This window comes from Triticum urartu, chromosome 6A (genome assembly GCF_056163025.1).
Source record: "Triticum urartu cultivar PI428250 chromosome 6A, HENAU_Tu73, whole genome shotgun sequence".
In the NCBI taxonomy this organism is placed as follows: Eukaryota; Viridiplantae; Streptophyta; class Magnoliopsida; order Poales; family Poaceae; genus Triticum; species Triticum urartu.
The window spans coordinates 375,861,143-375,871,693 of NC_141878.1; the positions used below are offsets into that span (position 1 = coordinate 375,861,143).

General features: G+C 50.6%; 1 pseudogene; it reads left to right on the forward strand.

Annotated features, from left to right (window-relative positions):
• Positions 1–2,827: 2,827 nt before the first annotated feature.
• Positions 2,828–4,334, forward strand: LOC125529061 (acetylajmalan esterase 2 pseudogene; annotated as a pseudogene).
• The last annotated feature ends 6,217 nt before the right edge of the window (positions 4,335–10,551 follow it).

Genomic DNA, 10,551 nt, shown 5'->3' on the forward strand with positions numbered 1-10,551 from the left:
TAATTTGGGCACCACTAGGCCACCGTGCGATGAGATGCACCAGGTGGCCGCAATACTTCATCACGGCCTCTACCATCGATGATTGAGGGACTTTAGTTCACGGTTGCGGATGATCCCATCGGAGTAGGGTGCAAAATGCTTGTGTTCATGGAACCATGTGTGAATGTTAGCCCAAAAAGTTGAGCCCTTTTGATCCGTGCCATGGATCAGACCGAGGCTAGTGGCCAACCATGCATTGCACAACAGCTCGTCCTTCCGCATGTTGAAGCTTTCTCCTCCATCCTTCTCCGGATCACCGCCAAAATCATCCAGATCATCGTCCTTGCCATCCTCATTCTCCTCCACCTCCTCCTCCTGTTGGGGAACACGGTAATTTCAAAAAAATTCCTACGCACATGCAAGATCATGGTGATGCATAGCAACGAGAGGGAAGAGTATCGTCTACGTACCTTCGTAGACCGTAAGCGGAAGCGTTATGACAACGCGGTTGATGTAGTCGTACGTCTTCACGATCAACCGATCTAGTACCGAAAATACGGCACCTCCGCGATCTGCACACGTTCGGCTCGGTGACGTCCGGCGAACTCACGATCCAGTAGAGCTTCGAGGGAGAGCTTCGTCAGCACGACGGCGTGATGACGGTGATGATGTTTCTACCGGAACAGGGCTTCGCCTAAGCACCGCTATGATATTACCGAGGTTGATTATGGTGGAGGGGGGCACTGCACACGGCTAAAGATCAATGATCAACTTGTGTGTCTATGGGGTGCCCCTCCCCCGTATATAAAGGAGTGGAGGAGGGGGAGGGCTGGCCCTCCTATGGCGCGCCCCATGGGGAGTCCTACTCCCACCGGGAGTAGGATTCCCCCACTTTCCATGTAGTAGGAGTAGAAGGAAGGAGGAAAGAGGGAGAAGGAAAGGGGGGCGCCGCCCCCCTTCCTAGTCCAATTCTGACCAGAGGGGGAGGGGCGCGCGGCCTGCCCTGGCAGCCCCTCCTCTCTTTCCACTAAGGCCCATAAGGCCCATTAAACTCCCCGGGGGGTTCCGGTAACCCCCCGGTACTCCGGTATATGTCTGAACTTCACTCGGAACCCTTCCGATGTCCAAACATAGTCATCCAATATATCGATCTTTATGTATCGACCATTTCGAGACTCCTCGGCATGTCCGTGATCAAATCCGGGACTCTGAACTACCTTCGGTACATCAAAACACATAAACTCATAATACCGATCGTCACCGAACATTAAACATGCGGACCCTATGGGTTCAAGAATTATGTAGACATGACCGAGACATGTCTCCGGTCAATAACCAATAGCGGAACCTGGATGCTCATATTGGTTCCTACATATTCTACGAAGATCTTTATCGGCCAAACCGCATAACGATATACGTTGTTCCCTTTGTCATCGGTATGTTACTTGCCCGAGATTCGATCATCGGTATCTCAATACTTAGTTCAATCTCAGTTACTGGCAAGTCTCTTTACTCGTTCCGTAATGCTACATCCCGTAACTAACTCATTAGCTACATTGCTTGCAAGGCTTATAGTGATGTACATTACCGAGAGGGCCCAGAGATACCTCTCTGACAATCAGAGTGACAAATCCCAATCTTGATTCATGCCAACTCAACAAACACCATCGGAGACACTTGTAGAGCACCTTTATAATCACCCAGTTACGTTGTGACGTTTGGTAGCACAGAAAGTGTTCCTCCGATATTCGGAAGTTGCATGATCTCATAGTCATAGGAACATGTATAGTTATGGAGAAAGCAATAGCAACAAACTAAACGATCATCGTGCTAAGCTAATGGATGGGTCAAGTCAATCACATCATTCTCTAATGATGTGATCCCGCAAATGACAACTCATGTCTATGGTTAGGAAACATAACCATCATTAATTCAACAAGCTAGTCAAGTAGAGGCAAACTAGTGACACTCTGTTTGTCTATGTGTTCACACATGTACTAAGTTTCCGGTTAATACAATTCTAGCATGAATAATAAACATTTATCATGATGTAAGGAAATATAAATAACAACTTTATTATTGCCTCTAGGGCATATTTCCTTCACCTCCTTCGCCTGTCCGGCGGCCCAATCCTGCTGTTGTGTGCCCATGCCGGTATGGGTGTAGCCCTGCTGCATGTGGGTGTAGTTTCCGTACTAGGTGGAATCCGAGTCTTCCACCTGTCTGTCCTCATCATCGGGGAGGATGTCAAACATCTCATTGTCCGTGTTTTCATAGGCTTCTCCCCCACCCCACCCCGCTTTACACATAGGATTGAATAGCGTGCAGGAATCCAACGGTCAAAAGGGCGTTCAGCCCCAAATGCCAAAAATCTGACATTCGAGATTTATCTTTTTCTATAGTCTATACTATGTTAGCCCATGATTTCTTCCATAATAATGTGATTATCTAAATAATTATTTATCAATTCATGCCTGTGATTAACCTACCTAAATAAATTTTAGAATTTTATTTGATAATCGGTTATTTGGTAAAAGCTTATTGTCTTGCCAAAGAAACGTAACTTTATTTAGCAGGTCAATAAAAGACAAGAGGAAAGGAGATGCTGGACGAAGGATAAGGTGGAAGTTATCTAAATAATCAGTTATTTGGTAAGAAGTTACTGCCTTGCCAAAGAAAATATAATTTTATTTGGCAGGTTAATAAAAGATGAGAGAGAAGAAAGACCTTGGATGAAAGATAAGGTGGGCGATAGAACCTTATGTTCTTTTTAAGTAGGAGAAATACGGGTATCCTAGATCTATCTTGGAATCCGTTTCTGAACTGCACCGGTGGTCACTTTGTCCACAGCCAGACGGCATAAATAGGGCGCGGCGCTCACAATCTTTTCCACACCAAAACCTGCCTATCCATCGCTACCAATACACGACCGACCACCTAGCAGTAGCCAGCGTGCTGCAACTTTGTGTGACAGTCAAGATCAGATGGCCTCGCCGGCTCTTCTCCGCTACCTGGTTGTGCTACTCCTCCTAGTAGGCTGCCTCGGGTGGCCCGTCCCATCTTCTCCAGCGCCATCGTCGGCGCCGCCGAAGACGGTCGATGGCATCACGGCCATATACAACTTCGGGGACTCCATATCGGACACCGGGAACTTCATCCGGGAAGGGGCCGTCGGGCTGATGGAGCACACCGGGAAGCTCCCCTACGGCTCCGCCATCGGCGGCCCCACCGGCCGATGCTCCGACGGCTACCTCATGATCGACTTCCTCGCCCAGGATCTTGGGCTGCCGTTGCTGAGCCCGTTCCTCGACAAGGGCGCCGACTTCACGCACGGCGTCAACTTCGCCGTCACGGGCGCCACCGCCCTCGACACGGCGGCCCTCGCCAGGATAGGGGTCAACATGACCCACACCAACACCTCCCTCGCTGTCCAGCTCCAACGCTTCAAGGATTTCATGGCCAGCACCGCCAAAACACCCTCGGAGGCGCGCGAGAAGCTGGCTAGCTCACTGGTCATGGTCGGGGAGATCGGCGGGAACGACTACAACTACGCCTTCGCCATGAACAGCCCTCAGCCCAACGGCGGCCTCAACAACATCGGGCGCATGATAACCGGCGCGGTGGAGTCGCTGGCCCTCGTCCCGCTGGTCGTCAAGTCCATCACGGGCGCGGCCAAGGAGCTGCTCGACATGGGCGCCACGCGGATGGTGATCCCGGGCAACTTCCCGCTCGGCTGCGTGCCGAGCTACCTCGAGGCCGTGAACGAGACGGACCGGGCGGCGTACGACGGCAACGGCTGCCTCGTGGTGCTCAACCTCTTCGCGCAGATGCACAACGTGCTGCTGCTGCAGGGCATCCGGGAGCTGCGCCAGCTCTACCCGTCCGCGACCATCGCCTACGCCGACTACTTCTCGGCCTACGTGCAGATGCTCAGGGGGGCGTCCAAGATGGGATTCGACGCGGCGGCCGCGACCAAGGCGTGCTGCGGCGCGGGCGGCGGCGCGTACAACTTCGACATGGACAGGATCTGCGGCGCGCCGGGGACGGCGGTGTGCGCGAGGCCCGAAGAGTACCTTAGCTGGGACGGCGTCCACCTGACGCAGCATGCCTACAAGGTCATGACCGAGCTGCTCTACCACCGAGGCCTCGCGTCTCCTGCGCCGGTGAATTTCCCGCGCATGTAGATCGCCTCTGGTTGGTTTCGACTTTCGACACTTTCAAAGTGTTCGCCCCGCCGTTTGTATTTTATTTTCCTTTTCGAGTCTTGTGGAGTGTGGACGGTAGTTTGGTGTTGATGTATGTATGAACTTTTGTGGCGGCACATGAATGGAAGAAATAACATGTGATTTTGCATATGGGAACCCGAATTCGTAAGTTTCCGAGGCCATTGTGTATCTGAGAGCATCTCCGGCCGTTGGCCTCTCAGGAGGTGCTAAAAGTCGCCTCCTGGAGGCGTACTGGCGCAAAACGAACGCTGGGGACGTGATGCCACCCAGTCACGGTGCCCACGGAATTTTTTAAACGGCACAAACATGGCGTAAATTGAACCATTTTCGGCGAGTTCATACATATTTCGGCGACTTCAAACCAAATTCAACCAAACACGACACAAACACGCCCACTCATACATATTTAAAATATTTTACAAAAAGAAAAAAACACACTACTAGGCCCGCCCACCGTCTCGCTTGCCTCGCCGCTCCTCGCCGGCCGCCGCCCTTGCAGTTTTACATGCCGAGGAGGCTGTAGAACCGCGTGTAGTCGCCGCCGCCGCCGTTGTCGTCGTTGTCGAGGATCACGACGCCGTGCTCGTCCTCGCGCCCATGCTTGCGGACGGCGATCTCCTCCAGGGCCCGGGTCTGCCGGGCCATCTCAGTCCGGAGGTAGTTGTCGCGCGCCCACCGTAGGGCGTCCGTGTCGGAGAAGCCGCGCCGGGCTATCTCCTCGTACTCCGGGGGGAGGCTGGGCTCCGGTTTGGGCGTGACGAGGACGAGGCGCCCAGAAGCGGGGGTGGAGTCGGCGATGCGGACACCGGAGCTGCGGGTGCGCCGGCTGACAGGCGTGTCCTGGGGCTCCGGCTTGACGGGCGTGTCCTGGGGCTCCGGCTTGACGGGGGGAGGCAGGGAGAGCCGGTCGACCGACCGGACGAGGAGGAGGACGCCCCGGGGTCCATGCGCCTCGGCGTCCACGAGCTCCCACGACGGCGAGAGAAGGACGGGGGGGGGGGGGGGGTACTCGAGCCTCGGCGTGTTGCCGCCCTCGATGTACTCGAGGACGGCGTCCAGCGTGCGGCAGGGCACGCCCACCATCGGCGCCGCCCCTCGGAGTTGAGCCTACCGGAGGGCACGACGCCGTTGGTGGCCTCGAGCTGCTCGGCGTGACGGCGGCGGAAGTACGACTCCCAGAGCGGGCTGTCGGGGACGTAGCGCGGCCCCTCCCTCGCCGCCCGCAGCTGAGAGGCGCGGATACGCGCGATCTCCGCACGCCGCGCCGCCCCGGTGGACGGTGGTGGCACCGGGACCCCGCCGGCGCTGATTCTCCATGCCCCGGGCACCTGCATGTCCGGCGGGACCGGGTACTCGGCCTCGAAGAGGAGCCGAGCTTCGTCCTCGTGAAGGTGGCGGCGGCCGAAGCCGTTCGCCGTCGCGTCGCCTGGGAATCGTTTCGCCATTTCTTTGAACTGGGACGGCGAGGGGAGAGGGAGGAAGGGGAGAGAGGGCGTGTCGGTGGTGGAGACTCTGTGCATGCCACCGGCGCGCTGGGGTTGGCTTATATAGGCGGAGGCGGCGCGAGCACGTGTGGCCGTCTCGTCTACGTGTGGCATGCGCGGGGACGCACGTCGTCACGCCTTCACTGCGTCGCCCGTGAGGCATCAATGGCGGAGGCTGACCGGCGCGGCAGCGCCGGCAGCTTTGGCATTGATTCGCCGCGGGAAACAAGGCGATGAGGACGACGAAGCGGCGAGAAGCGAGACGAGTCGCTGGCAAGGAGGACCCGCGGCTCTTTCACGTCAAAAACGATTCGCTCGGCGCCCCCGACCGCCCCCAGCACGCCGGGTTCGGGTTGGGTCTGCCGGCGCCAATTTTGGCCCGAGCCAGCGAAAATTGGGCCCTTGGGGGCCCGACTGGGCCGATTTTTTGGCACTGGCGGCCGAAAAGTCGCCTGGGGGGCCTTGTTGGGGGCGCGGCTGGAGATGCTCTGAGTCCATCAAAGGGAATAGGTGTTAGTTTCATTGTGTATGTGAGGACGTACACTACATGAAAAACATATGTTGCCTTATATTTCTTCACAAGTCGGGTGTAATTCATCGGTCACCCGGCTTATAGCTGAAGGAAATATGCCCTAGAGGCAATAATAAAGTTATTATTTATTTCCTTATATCATGATAAATGTTTATTATTCATGCTAGAATTGTATTAACCGGAAACATAATACATGTGTGAATACAGAGTGTCACTAGTATGCCTCTACTTGACTAGCTCGTTGATCAAAGATGGTTAAGTTTCCTAGCCATAGACATGAGTTTTCATTTGATTAACGGGATCACATCATTAGAGAATGATGTGATTGACATGACCCATCCGTTAGCTTAGCACGATGATCGTATAGTTTGTTGCTATTGCTTTCTTCATGACTTATACATGTTCCTATGACTATGAGATTATGAAACTCCCGAATACCGGAGGAACATTTAGTGTGCTATCAAACGTCACAACGTAACTGGGTGATTATAAAGATGCTCTACAGGTGTCTCCGATGGTGTTTGTTGAGTTGGCATAGATCGAGATTAGGATTTGTCACTCCGATTGTCGGAGAGGTATCTCTGGGCCCTCTCGGTAATGCACATCACAATAATCCTTGCAAGAAATGTGACTAATGAGTTATTTGCGGGATGATGCATTACGAAACGAGTAAAGAGACTTGCCGGTAATGAGATTGAACTAGGTATTGAGATACCGACGATCGAATCTCGGGCAAGTAACATACCGATGACAAAGGGAACAACGTATGTTGTTATGCGGTCTGACCGATAAAGATCTTCGTAGAATATGTGGGAACCAATATGAGCATCCAGGTTCCGCTATTGGTTATTGACCGGAGACGTGTCTCGGTCATGTCTACATAGTTCTCGAACCCGTAGGGTCCGCACGCTTAACGTTTCGATGACAGTTATATTATGAGTTTATATGTTTTGATGTACCGAAGGTTGTTCGGAGTCCCGGATGTGATCACGGACATGACGAGGAGTCTCGAAATGGTCGAGACATGAAGATTGATATATTGGAAGCCTATGTTTGGATATCAGAAGTGTTCCGAGTGAAATCGGGATTTTATCGGAGTATCGAGAGGTTACCGGAACCCCCCGGGAAGTTAATGGGCCATAGTGGGCTTTAGTGGAAGAGAGGAGAGGCGGCCAGGACAAGGGCCGCACGCCCCTCCCCCCTAGTCCGAATAGGACAAGGAGAGGGGGGCGGCGCCCCCCCTTTCCTTCTTCTCCTCCACCTCTTTCCCCCAAGTCCTAATCCAACTAGGAAAAGGGAGGGAGTCCTACTCCCGGTGGGAGTAGGACTCCTCCTGGCGCACCCCCTCTCCTGGCCGGCCGCACCCCCCTTGCTCCTTTATATACAGGGGCAGGGGGGCACCCTAGAGACACAACAATTGATCGTTTGATCTTTTAGCCGTGTGCCGTGCCCCCCTCCACCATAGTCCACCTCGATAATACTGTAGCAGTGCTTAGGCGAAGCCCTGCGTCGGTAGAACATCATCGTCGTCACCACGCCATCGTGCTGACGAAACTCTCCCTCAACACTCGGCTGGATCGGAGTTCGAGGAACGTCATCGGGCTGAACGTGTGCTGAACTCGGGGGTGCCGTGCGTTCGGTACTTGATCGGTCGAATCGTCAAGACGTACGACTACATCAACCGCGTTGTGCTAACGCTTTCGCTTTCGGTCTACGAGGGTACGTGGACAACACTCTCCCCTCTCGTTGCTATGCATCACCATGATCTTGCGTGTGCGTAGGAATTTTTTTAAAATTACTACGTTCCCCAATAGTGGTATCAGAGCCAAGTTTTATTCATAGATGTCATATGCACGAGTAGAACACAAGTGAGTTATGGGCGATATAAGTCATACTGCTTACCAGCATGTCATACTTTGGTTCGGCGATATTGTTGGATGAAGCAGCCCGGACCGACATTACGCATATGCTTACGCGAGACTGGTTCTACCGACGTGCTTTGCACACAGGTGGCTGGCAGGTGTCAGTTTCTCCAACTTTAGTTGAACTGAGTGTGGCTACGCCCAGTCCTTGTGAAGGTTAAAACAACACCAACTTGACAAACTATCGTTGTGGTTTTGATGTGTAGGTAAGAACGGTTCTTGCTAAGCCCGTAGCAGCCATGTAAAATTTGCAACAACAAAGTAGAGGACGTCTAACTTGTTTTTGCAGGGCATGTTGTGATGTGATATGGTCAAGACATGATGCTAAATTTTATTGTATGAGATGATCATGTTTTGTAACCAAGTTATCAACAACTAGCAGGAGCCATATGGTTGTCGCTTTATTGTATGCAATGCAATCGCCATGTGATGCTTTACTTTATCACTAAGCGGTAGCGATAGTTGTAGAAGCATAAGATTAGCGAGACGACAATGATGCTACGATGGAGATCAAGGTGTCACGCCGGTGATGATGGTGATCATGACGGTGCTTCGGAGATGGAGATCACAAGCACAAGATGATGATGGCCATATCATATCACTTATATTGATTGCATGTGATGTTTATCTTTTATGCATCTTATCTTGCTTTGATTGACGGTAGCATTATAAGATGATCCCTCACTAAATTATCAAAGTATAAGTGTTCTCCCTGAGTATGCACCGTTGTGAAAGTTCTTCGTGCTGAGACACCACGTGATGATCGGGTGTGATAGGCTCTACGTTCAAATACAACGGGTGCAAAACAGTTGCACACGCAGAATACTCAGGTTAAACTTGACGAGCCTAGCATATAACAGATATGTCCTCGGAACACGGAGATCAAAAGGTCGAGCGTGAATCATATAGTAGATATGATCAACATAGTGATGTTCACCATTGAAACTACTCTATCTCACGTGATGATCGGACATGGTTTAGTTGATATGGATCACGTGATCACTTAGAGGATTAGAGGGATGTCTATCTTAGTGGGAGTTCTTAAGTAATATGATTAATTGAACTTAAATTTATCATGAACTTAGTCCTGGTAGTATTAGCATATCTATGTTGTAGATTAATAGCTCGCGTTTAGCTCCCCTGTTTTATTTTTGATATGTTCCTAGAGAAAACTAAGTTGAAATATGTTAGTAGCAATGATGCGGATTGGATCCATGATCTGAGGTTTATCCTCATTGCTGCACAGAAGAATTATGTCCTTGATGCACCGCTAGGTGACAAACCTATTGCAGGAGCAGATGCAGATGTTATGAACGTTTGGCTAGCTCAATATGATGACTACTTGATAGTTTAGTGCACCATGCTTAAACGACTTAGAATCGGGACTTCAAAGACGTTTTGAACATCATGGACCATATGAGATGTTCCAGGAGTTAAAGTTAATATTTCAAGCAAATACCCGAGTTGAGAGATATGAAGTCTCCAACAAGTTCTATAGCTAAAAGATGGAGGAGAATAGCTCAAGAAGTGAGCATGTGCTCAGGTTGTATGGGTACTACAATCGTTTGAATCAAGTGGGAGTTAATCTTCCAGATAAAATAGTGATTGACAGAATTCTCTAGTCACCATCACCAAGTTAGTAGAACTTCGTGATGAACTATAATATGCAAGGGATAACAGAAACGATTCCCAAGCTCTTCGTAATGCTGAAATCGACGAAGGTAGAAATCAAGAAAAGCATCAAGTGTTGATGGTAAACAAAACCACTAGTTTCAAGTAAAGGGACAAAGGGAATAAAGGGGAACTTCAAGGAGAACAGCAAGCAAGTTGCTGCTAGTGAAAAAACCCAAGTCTGGACCTAAGCCTGAAACTGAGTGCTTCTACTGCAAAGGGACTGGTCACTGGAAGCGGAACTACCCCAAGTAATTGGCGGATAAGAAGGATGGCAAAGTGAATATAGGTATATTTGATATACTGTTATTGATGTGTACTTTACTAGTGTTTATAGCAACCCCTCAGTATTTGATACTAGTTCAGTTGCTAAGAATAGTAACTCGAAACGGGAGTTGCAGAATGAACAAAGACTAGTTAAGGGTGAAGTGACGATGTGTATTGGAAATGGTTCCAAGATTGATATGATCATCATCGCACACTCCCTATACTTTCGGGATTAGTGTTAAACCTAAAATAAATGTTATTTAGTGTTTGCGTTGAGCATGAATATGATTGGATCATGTTTATTGCAATACGGTTATTCATGTAAGTTAGAAACTAATTGTTGTTTTGTTTACATGAAGAAAACCTTCTATGGTCATACACCCAATGAAAATGGTTTGTTGGATCTCGGTCGTGGTGATACACATTTTCAAAATATTGAAGCCAAAAGATGCAAAGTTAATAATGATAGT